At 51.6% G+C, this 11,322-nt stretch overlaps 1 long non-coding RNA gene across 2 annotated transcripts in view; it reads right to left on the bottom strand.

Moving 5' to 3' along the window:
• LOC126930468 (uncharacterized) overlaps positions 1-10,882 on the bottom strand; it is a 44,354-nt gene extending 33,472 nt beyond the window's left edge. Inside the window, exons 1-3 of one of the 2 annotated variants that reach the window (XR_007717597.1) lie at positions 10,742-10,882; positions 4,650-4,835; positions 681-848 (exon numbers count right to left, since the gene is read on the bottom strand). This is a non-coding gene — a long non-coding RNA (uncharacterized LOC126930468). Of the gene's footprint in view, positions 1-680; positions 849-4,649; positions 4,836-10,741 lie in introns of those variants that run through there. The other variant, XR_007717598.1, reaches the window with a different exon arrangement.
• Positions 10,883-11,322: the final 440 nt, after the last annotated feature.

An 11,322-nucleotide genomic window follows, 5' to 3' on the forward strand; every position in this document is an offset into this window, starting at 1 on the left:
TATTTCATCTTTTTTTTTTTTTTTTTTTTTTTTTGAGACGGAGTCTCGCTCTGTCGCCCAGGCTGGAGTGCAGTGGCCGGATCTCAGCTCACTGCAAGCTCCGCCTCCCGGGTTCACGCCATTCTCCTGCCTCAGCCTCCCGAGTAGCTGGGACTACAGGCGCCTGCCACCTCGCCCAGCTAGTTTTTTGTATTTTTTAGTAGAGACGGGGTTTCACCGTGTTAGCCAGGATGGTCTCGATCTCCTGACCTCGTGATCCACCCGTCTCGGCCTCCCAAAGTGCTGGGATTTATTTCATCTTAAATGTCAACAATAATATGCTAAATGTTACATTTTAAAATATAAAGAAAGATTTTAGATTCAAAAGTATACAAAGATGTATGCAGTTTTTCAAAATGCTTTTGGTAGTAGTAACAGATCCAAAATTTGAAGGCAAAACAGTCATTTTTTTTTTTTGAGATGGAGTCTCGCTCTATGGCCCAGGCTGGAGTGCAGTGGCATGATCTGGGCTCACGGCAACCTCAGCCTCCCAGGTTCAAGTGATTTCTCCTGCCTCAGCCTCCAGGGTAACTGGGATTACAGGCGCACACCACCACGCCTAGCTAATGTTTTGTATTTTAGTAAAGACCGGGTTTCGCCGTGTTGCCCAGGCTGGTCATGAACTCCTGAGCTCAGGCAATCCACCCGCCTCGGCCTCCCAAAGTGCTAGGATTACAGGCGTGAGCCACTGAGCCCGGTCACAGGCAAAACAGTCTTAGGGAACATACCTGCTTTTTTCTCATTGGCCAGATTTTGCTACGTAGTCACTGGTATCCACTTCCCACAGGTTAGTTCCAGGAAATCAGATTCTAAGATGGGGATATGAATGTAAGAGGTTGATTTGGAAGTCTCTTGAATTTGACCCTCGAAGAAATGAAGCAGGATTAGGCAGAGGGGGAAGCAGGGGGATGATGCAGTCATCACCAAGGCCCTAGCCACAGGCAGCTCTGCAGCTAGGGCAGCTCTGCAGCTAGGACAGCCCTGCAGAGTTACCCCCAGCTGGAAGAAGGGGCCCAGACTTTTATGCTTCCACATCAGCCATTGAGTGGATACAGGTGGCCCCAGCAAAGGGCGCAGAATCTTGAGTGAAGCAATTCTTTAGCTGAAGCAATCACTGGGAGAGAAGACTCAGCTGAAGCTGTCGACAGTGTCCACTACATTCCCACTTTACAGACAAGGAGGTTGAGGTATACAGCAATCAGCTGCGTGTAGTGGCTCACACCTGTAATCCCAGCACTTTGGGAGGCCGAGGTGGGTGGATCACTTGAGGTCAGGAGTTAGAGACCAGCCTGACCAACAACGTGAAACTCCGTCTCTACTAAAATTACAAAAATTAACCAGGCATGGGGGCGCACCCCGTATTTCCAGCAGCTCGGGGGGCTGCGGCAGAAGGATCACCTGAGCCCGGGAGATAGGGATTGCAGTGAGCTGAGATCACGCCACTGCACTCCATCCTGGGAAACACAGCAAGACCTGTCTCAAAAAAAAAAGAGTATAGCAATTAAATAACTTTCCCAAGATCACAGAGCTGATAAATGGTTGTATCCATTCTCCAACACCACATTAGTGCTGCGTAACAAGCACCCATAAAATATGTACTAACAGGCTAATAACAATAAAAATGTACTTTGGCACATGAATCAATCAGGTTGGCTAAGTCATTCTGCTGATTTGGTCCAAATTAGTCAGATTTCGGCTGGGCTCCCTCATGTGTTTGTGGCTATGGGTTGGCTTTCCTCGCCTGGTCTAGGATGGCCTGAGCTAGGATGACTTACTCTCCTGCACGTGGTCTCTTGTCCTCCTGAGCTTGCTCCTCATCATGGTGGGAAGCTTCCGAGACAATGAATGTGGACAAAGCCTTTGGAGCTCCAAAACTAGAACGAGTCCGTCGTCACTTCTACCACATTATATTGGCCAAAGCGAATCACAAGGCCAAGCGCAGAGTCAGTGTGGGAGGATCTTACCAAATGGCATAGACACTCAGAGATGTAAAAAATCAGGGACAAGCAACCATAGTGATGGAGCCCAAATGCAAACTCCAAAGACCTCACTCCTAGAGGTCTTACTCCACAGTCATCTCCCAAGCAAATCTTTAATTAGTATCTATGCCAAGTTCCACCTGGCCTGGCACTGTGAAAGAGCACGGTCCTGCTTTTGAGGAGTTTACAGCCTAGACAAGGAGCCAAGACACCCACCATGAATGTTTGGTAGCAAGAAAGGTAAGGCAAACGTAAGAGGGGCAAATGCAGCAGGAATCGGGGCAGGGGAGGTACTGTGGACCACGTTGGTCCAGGAGGGTCTGGGCAGCGATTGATTCAGGTCTTGGAGAATGTGCAGAGTTGAGTCAGAGAGTAAGGAGGGATGCACACCCGCACCTCCTCCTCCTCCTCCTCCTCCTCCTCCCCCAGGTACTGATGGAGGGAAGGGAAGGAAAATAGACAGAATGCAGGGCCTGTGAAGAAGTAGTTGTTTTTTTTTTTTTTTTTTTTTTTTTTGAGACGGAGTCTCGCTCTGTCACCCAGGCTGGAGTGCAGTTGGCGGATCTCAGCTCACTGCAAGCTCCGCCTCCTGGGTTCACGCCATTCTCCTGCCTCAGTCTCCCGAGTAGCTGGGACTACAGGCGCCTGCCACCTCGCCCGGCTAAGTTTTTGTATTTTTTTAGTAGAGACGGGGTTTCACTGTGTTACCCAGGATGGTCTCGATCTCCTGACCTCGTGATCCTCCCGTCTCGGCCTCCCAAAGTGCTGGGATTACAGGCTTGAGCCACCGCGCCCGGCCAGAAGTAGTTGTTTTTTGTTTTTTTTTTTTTAATTTTTTGAGACGGAGTCTTGCTCTGTGTCACCCAGGCTGGAGTGCAGTGACGCAGTCTTGGCTCACTGCAACTTCCACCTCCTGGGTTCAAGTGATTCTCCTGCCTCAGCCTCCTGAGTAGCTGAGACTAGAGGTGCGTGCCACCACACCCAGCTAATTTTTTGTATTTTTAGTAAAGATAGAGTTTCACCGTGTTAGCCAGGATGGTCTCGATCTCCTGACTTCGTGATCTGCCCGCCTCGGCCTCCCAAAGTGCTGGGATTACAGGTGTGAGCCACCATGCCCGGCCTGAGGAAAGCAGTTTTCTAAATCCCCTCTCTGTTGTCCCCTCAGCCCCTTAGGATTTCTTTTTATCTGCCTTGGCCAGGCATTGAGAGCTCAGCATGCTGAGGACAACAGTATTTCATTGTTACATGCATTTACTATCCTCCTTTTGAGGACTGTGGGTGATGCCATCTTAGTTCTACTGAGCAGAAAGGCAGACGAGATTACCAAAAGACAAGACTAGATGGTTCCATAAAGGAAAGGGAATGGAGCCACCGGAGGGGGAAGATCAGGAAAAGGGGTTGGAAGGAGACAGAAGAGGGAGCAGGAGAGGAGAGGACTGAATAGATACTATGAGGAAGAATATTTTGGGGAGAGAGGAGTGAAGATGCCTGTTAGGAAACGATGCTGTATAATGAGCAACAGAGCCCTGGGCTTGGGCTCCAGCCAGCAGCCTTCAGTAAAGACCAGCCCTGGCCAGCAGCCTTCAGTAAATACTTCTCAAAGCTTTAGGAGTTGGATTTCTTGTGTCTTCAAATGCTGAGATGACCTTTAGGGCTGAAACAAGGCAGTCAGTTTTATCTGGTTTCCTTTCCATACACCAGGCTTGCCTAAAGCAACTTGTTTATTTTCCTATCGGATAGTAGTCAAAGGTGCCAGCTTAGGAATGAGACAAGTGAGTTCAAATCCTCACTTTTTTTCTTGCTAACTTTGTCATCTTGAACATGTCATATAACCTCTCTGAGCCTGTTTCCTCCCCTGTGATAGGAGTATGATAGTATCTACCTCACAGGATTTTTGTGAGGATTAAATAAAATAAAACATATAAACTATGTGTCTTGCACATAGTTGTTGCTTTAATAAGCTAGCTCTGGCTGGGCGCAATGGCTCATGCCTGTAATCTGAGCACTTTGGGAGGCCAAGTCAGGAGGATCCCTTGAGGCCAGGAATTCAAGACAAACCTGGGCAGAGAGGGAGACCCCCTTCTCTACAAAAAATTAAAAATTAGCCAGGTGTGGTGGCACACACCTGTGGTCTCAGCTACTTGGGAGGCTGAGGTGGGAGGATCACTTGAGCCCAGGAGGTTGAGGCTGCAGTGAGCCATGATCGCACCACTGCACTCCAACCTGGATGACAAAGCAAGACCCTGTCTCTTAAAAAGAAAAAAAAAAAGCTAGCTATTGTTATTATTATAATTATCCAATGATTCCAAAATTTAGTTATTTTATCCTTGTTTTACATACAAGAATGGAGATATAGACAAATCAAATCCAGCCGCCCCCAAAGCCTGATGAAGGGCTTCCCTATGAACAAAGACCCTGGCCTGAGACAGAGATGACTCCAAGCCTCTGAGCCCTGCATGGTGCATTTGTCCTCTAAAAACAACAAACAAACAAGTGCATGAGCAGTAAGGGAGGCAGAGATCCGTAACTGAGGTCATTTAGGCAGGCAGAAATGATTAACGCAAAATTAAGGTAGAACCCAACACAAACTGGATGCGAAGTCAGAGGCAGACATCTGTCCTACATACTCACAGTGGTCTCCTGTTTGGCAGTTGGCGGCTGGACCAAATGTCCTCTCTAAAGCCTTGTTAGATACAGGAATTGAGCCAGCTCTTCCACATCCTGGCTTTGTGACCTTGGTGAAGCTATTTTACCTCTGAGATTCAGTCTTGCACCAGCTAAGTGGGATGATACCGGTGGCATCTGCCTCTGGCGTTGCTGTAAGGAGAAATGGAATGATATCTTCTGAGCATCTCACCCAGTGCCTGGTGCACAGGGTGGTTCCTCAGACCTTGTCTGCCCGTATGAACCCAAACTCAGAACATAGTCTCTGAAGCAAGGCAAAAGGATCCAGGGTTTCTAAACCTGCTAAAATGACTGAAACTGTGGTTCAGTTATCCAAAGAGGGGTTCATGATACAGAGAAGGGTATTCCCCAGAGCACGAGGAAATTAAATTTAAGCTGGAAGTATTTGGGTCAGAGATGAGAAAGAACTTCTGAAAGTCAGGGTTGTCAAATTAAATTAGAAATGATGATTTAAGACTGTTGTGCTGCTAGTGTCTACTCTAAGAGGAGAATACCAGCTCATCTGCCTGGGCTGGGCAAGGTGTGCCATCATGAGATGGGCCCAGACAATCAGCCACCCTGGGCAAATGGGCCTCAAAATACATGTGCCCTAAGTGAGGACTGGCTGTGACCCTGGGCTAAGTGACAAGGGCCACAGAGTTAGTAGAAGTTGGCCACGGGGGAAGAGCTGTTCTAGTTTTGAAGACATTTGCAAGGGTTGACCCAGAGCCTTAAACTGCCTAGGTGCACGTAAGTTTGAGTCATCCTCAGGTGGGATAAACCTGAGAGGACCCAGTGTCAGTGCAGACCTGAGAGAGGAAATCAAATGACCACTGGAAGGAAGGGGCTTGAAGGAAGTGACCCCACCCACTGAGCAGAGCCACGTGAACAAAGGCATTGACCCTGGAAGAAGCATTGATGGAAGTGTTGGGCACAGGCAGGAGCCTCCGCCAAGGGCATCAGCCTGCGCTTCCGTTTGGGGAGAAGTGTTGGACTACAAGACCACTTGGGGCCCATCCGACTCAGGAAGGAAGGCCAGGCCTTGGAGGCTTGTCTGCTCCTGCCCCCAAAGACCAAGACAATGCAATGAGGTTTCATTGCATTTCCAGGGGAGGTCACTAGGGGAGACCATGGCTGTCAGGTGCAGTGGGGCAAAGATAGAAGGCCAAGAAATAAAATGGCTCCAGACGTCTTTCACTTTGGATATGCCCTTGTCATTCCCGAAGGCCTGAGCAGCCTGGAAAGAGAGAAAGATGGGGAACATTTCCACAGCTGGGACATTCGGTGCCATGGCCCCAACATCACCTGCTAAGGAACCTGCTGGGACTCCTAAGCCACAAAGACCCTATAGGTCTGGTTAAGATTCCATAGTCCTTGGCTGGGCGCGGTCGCTCATGCCTGTAATCCTAGCACTTTGGGAGGCCGAGGCAAATGGGTCACGAGGTCAAGGGATCAAGACCATCTTGGACAACATGGTGAAACCCCATCTCTACTAAAAATACAAAAAATTAGCTGTGCGTGGTGGGGGGCACCTGTAGTCCCAGCTACTCGGGAGGCTGAGGCAGGAGAATCACTTGAACCCGGGAGGCGGAGGTTGCAGTGAGCCGGGATCGCGCCACCACTGCACTCCGGCATGGGTGACAGTGCAAGACTCCATCTCAAAAAAAGAAAGAAAGAAAAGAAAAGAAAAGATTCCACAGCTCTCGGTCCAGCCCCTTTTCCTCCTTCTCTACCCAGCCGATTACTACTCATCCCTCAAGTCCCAGCACAAAGCTTGCCTCCTCTAGAAGCCATCCCTGGCTCCCCTATGTAGTAACTCGTCCTTCCAAAGTGTTCCTGCAGCTCCCAGTTTATCCCTTCTATGTCTAACTTCCATATCAATATTCTATTCACCCATCTGTTCATCCAATGTTCTGTTCACTACAGGGCATGTTGGCATGTGCCTGTAGTCCCAGCTACTAAGGAGGCTGAGGTGGGAGGATCACTTGAGCCTTGGAGGTCTAGGCTGCAGAGAGCTGTGGTGGGGCTACTGCACTCCAGTCTGGGTGACAGAGCGAGACCCTGTCTCAAAAAAAGAAAAAAAATTCCATAGCCTCTCTGGGGCTGCATGCCAAGCAGGAATGCCAAACTGAAATTACGGAAGAATGCCAGGTGTCTAAAAAGCAAAGGTGGTTCCTTTGGTCAGGGATGGAGCCGTACAGGCCAGTCCATCTGCAAGTCATTCTGTCTGGGTCCTCTAGCAAGTCAATCCAGTTCAATTCCCAAACACCATGCCAGTCTTGTGTTAGGCTGCCCTATCCCTGCCCTCGGGCATAGGCAGCAATGCTAATATCAACAGTAATAGGCAGAACAAGAGTGCCTTTTAAAGAAACATAGCGGTCAAGGCTGTTGCAATCAGGGAGGAAAGTGATCAGCCTGGCTGCGGGATTATTAGAAAAGGCTTCGTGAAGGAGGCAGTCCTAGGAAAGACCTCGAAGGTTCGTCCTCCTAAGCCACCACCCAGAGATCCTCGACTTGGAAGCTGGGATATTCCCAGGGAGCCAATAGGGTAGACCCTCAGGAGGCCTTTAGGGAAGTCTGCTCTTCAATTTCTTTTTAAACATGCTCTTCCCTCCTCCAGAAATGCCCTTTCTTCCTTCTCAGCCCAACTGACTGCTACTCATTCTTCGAGTCCCAACGCAAAGCTCGCCTCCTCTAGAAGCCATCCCTGGCTCCCCTCTATAGTAACCGGTCCCTCCAAAGTGTTCCCACAGCTCCTGACTTAGTCCTTCTATGTCTAACTTAAATATCAATGTTCTGTGTGTCCATCTGCCTCCCCATTAGTCTGTAAGCCCCTAGAAGTCAGGGCCTCTTATTCTTTTCTATAGTCCTACTGTCTTGCACATTGCCAATAAATGTGGAAGGAATGGAGGAGGGGAGGAAAGAAGAAACTGGAAGCACCAGTTCTGGCCTGAGGCACCAGAGGCTGTGCCCTGTGGCCTGGCCTCCTGGTATTCATCTGCCTCACATGACCTGGCGCCTCCTGCTTGAACCCTCAGTTTCTGCCTCGCTCTGGGCAGGGACAACACAGCTCCCATTAGCTGCCTCCTGTTGCTAGTGCCTGCCAGCCCCTCATTAGCCCAGATGGTCCCCACTCCTGCCCTGAGAGATATGGGCTTGGCGGAGGTCGAGGCCTTTCCTGCCTGGTGAGCCCCTTATGCCAACCCCAGGCAGTTATTCTCAGGCTGCTATTGGACAGAAGCATTTGATCTTCAGAACTTTGGCCGTGGACACACACTTTACCATCAGTTATGGGGTCAATTTGGGGACCTAATGAGGAGCATCTTACCTGGGAGAAAGTGAGGGATATGACTCAAGCTAGGCATATGAGGAAAGGCTAGGATAACCAGGAATAAAGAGAAGTATCCAGGTGGCATACTCTGGTCCAAGGACCAGGTGGCCCCCAGCCTCACTTGGCAGAGGCCAAGCCTCTAGCCTCCCAATTCTTTAGATTTCATTCAGCTCCCTGAGAACGCTCCCCTCAGCCTGCCACAGGAGTGTGCTCTCTGCAGCGCGGAAGGGGTCATGGAGGTGGAGACGGTGAGAGTGACAGAGGAGAAGAAACAGAACATGGAGGCCTGCCTCCCAGGCCACACACCCATGCCCCACCACACCTCTGGTTCTAGACTTCAGCTTTCCCTGGGAACCTCTCCTCCCAGGGAGGCTGAAGACAGGCCCTGGGGCAGTGGTGGGTGGAGATTGGACCTCAGAGCCTAGAGGGAAGTGAAAGGGTTTAAACGCCCCCCAACCTACCCGCCCCCCGCCAACCACCTGCCACTGGGCCAGTCTAGCCAGCTCACCCCAGAGCACTGTAAGCCCAGGCTTGTCTTTGGTGCTCTCTCAGTTTCATCTTCCCTCTTACTCCTCCTTCCCACTCCTTCTGGGAGACACTGGGAGGAGAAGCTAGGGGCCACTGGCACCAGCTGTCTCTGGGGTGTCATTTAATACTGTCCATAATCACCACCTCCTCTCCTGGCTTATTAACTCTTTCCCTCACGGCTACTCTTGTCATCCCTGGACGTCTCTCTAACTCTGTCTAGCTCTCACAACACACACACACACACACACACACAGTGAATGGGAAGAGGGAAGGGCTAGGAACTAGGCATACTCTGGTTTCTTGCCACTGCAGTTCCTTTCCCACCTGACTTCACCCCCAAAAACTGGTCCCACCACCAGCTGGGAGGCAGGAGCAAGAGAGAGGCTGGTTCAAGGATCTGGAGGAACAGAGGACACTTCTGAACCAGCAGAGCAATCACACAACAGCAAGCTCAGAGAAAGAGAATCCCGGAGGGCGGATTTGAGGATGGACATGGGGAATACAAAATTAGAAACCGTCCAAAGACAGAGATTCCTCCTCCAAATGAAATAGAGTCACCAGAGTCCGAGTGAGGACTAGAACACTCTGATCATGTATGTGTTTCATACGCTAGATGGGAAAGGGGAATAGAGACCCTTTCCCCTGGCAACTCAAGGAGATTCTGCTTCTGAAAGTGTTTCCTGAACTTCAGGATGCTCTGAAGAAGTAAGGAGCCGTATCAGTCACTGTTGAGTCCATTGGCAGGAAATAGACCACAGGTAGGGTGAGGGGCTGGGAGCCTCAGACCTGCCACCTGCCCACTACAGGGTCTTGGGTTTCATGGTTGTAAGATTACAATGACCCCACATCCACAGGACACTTCTATCTCGAATATCCAGTGCTTCTGTCAGACAAGGTGCCATGATTCCGAGAAGTGAAAAGGTGGGGAAACCGAAGCGGGAGGATCACTTGAGCCCAGGAGTTGGAAACCATGTTGGGCCACGCAGCAAGATACAGTCTCTGTTTTCTTTCTTTTTTTTTTTTTTTTTGAGACGGAGTCTCGCTGTGTCTCCCAGGCTGGAGTGCAGTGGCCTGATCTCGGCTCACTGCAAGCTCCGCCTCCCGGGATCACGCCATTCTCTCGCCTCAGCCTCCCAAGTAGCTGGGACTACAGGCGCCGCCACCACGCCCGGCTAGTTTTTTGTATTTTTAGTAGAGACGGGGTTTCACCATGTTAGCCAGGATAGTCTCGATCTCCTGACCTCGTGATCCACCCGCCTCGGCCTCCCAAAGTGCTGGGATTACAGGCTTGAGCCACCGCGCCCGGCCTGTTTTCTTTTTAAAAAATAAATTTAGGCCGGGTGCAGTGGCTCACGCCTGTAATCCCAGCACTTTGGGAGGCCGAGACGGGCGGATCACGAGGTCAGGAGATTGAGACCATCCTGGCTAACACGGTGAAACCCCGTCTCTACTAAAAATACAAAAATTAGCCGGGCGCGGTGGCGGGCGCCTGTAGTCCCAGCAACACGGGAGGCTGAGGCAGGAGAATGGCGTGAACCCGGGAGGTGGAGCTTGCAGTGAGCTGAGATCCGGCCACTGCACTCCAGCCTGGGCGACAGAGCGAGACTCCATCTCAAAAAAAAAAAAAAAAATTAATTAAAAAAAAATAAATTTAAAAAATGAAAAATAAAGAAAACAAAGTATGGTCCATTCATGCAATGCCCAGTACGTGTCAGTCCTTCCAGAGCATCTTTTTTTTTTTTTTTTTTTTTGAGACAGTTTTGCTCTGTCGCCCAGGCTGGAGTGCAGTGGCACTGTCTCGGCTCACTGCAACCTCCACCTCCCAGGTTCAAGCGATTCTCCCACCTCAGCCTCCCAAGTAGCTGGGACTACAGGTGCCCATCCCCACGCCCAGCTAATTTTTGTATTTTTAGTAGAGTCGGGGTTTCACCATATCGACTAGGCTGGTCTGGAACTGACCTTGTGATCTGCCCGCCTCGGTCTCCCAAAGTGTTGGGATTACAGGCCTGAACCACCACACCCGGTCCCATATCATCTATTTTAGCAGCCACTGCAAGGGCTGGGTGACCCTGGTGTAGCCAGGAGTTGGCATATTTGCGCGTGAAGTGGGAGGGTGGAGAAGTGCGGGTCAGGCCTCAGCTGGACACCAGGCCCTATCGCTGCAGCAAAGGCAAAGTCCAGGACAGCCTTCCACCCTTACCTTCCACCAGGCAGGCCAGCCGGCCCTCTGAGAGATAAGGCTCACACTTTGGACTCCACAGCAGCGATGGGACCCCCGCCCCTCCAGCTGGCAGGCGGGCTCCCTGCCTGCTTAGGGGTCTAGGCCGAGGCAGGGGGAGGACGGGAGAGTCGGCCACTGGCCGCGACCAGTAGGAGAGAGGGGTGCCTGCCACAGGTCGTCACCCTCGCCGCCTCCCCCGGCGGCGCCCCGCCCCGCACTCAGCCCTCATTACTGCAGCGCCTCGCGGGGGTCTGGCCCGGAGGCGAGGGCGCGCGGTCCCAGCCCTCCAGCTGGGCCGGCGGGTGTTGAGTTCAGGTGCGACCGAAAAGGGGACAGGAGGGCACTGCCACGGGAGCTGTCCTCGCCAGGGGAGGCGGTGGCTGCGGGAGGGCGGGGGCTGCTCGGTCCCCAGGGTCCCGCCCCTCTGCCCCGAGCGGTGCTGGCGGTAGGGAGGGGCCGGCCCGGTCCCCGCCCTCCTCGCCCGGCCCCGCGCTGCCCGGCTCTGGCGGGCCGCTGGATCCCAGTCCCAGGCCGGGCATCGGGGCTGACTGGCATCTCCT

This window comes from Macaca thibetana, chromosome 11, assembly GCF_024542745.1.
Source record: "Macaca thibetana thibetana isolate TM-01 chromosome 11, ASM2454274v1, whole genome shotgun sequence".
Taxonomy (NCBI): Eukaryota; Metazoa; Chordata; class Mammalia; order Primates; family Cercopithecidae; genus Macaca; species Macaca thibetana.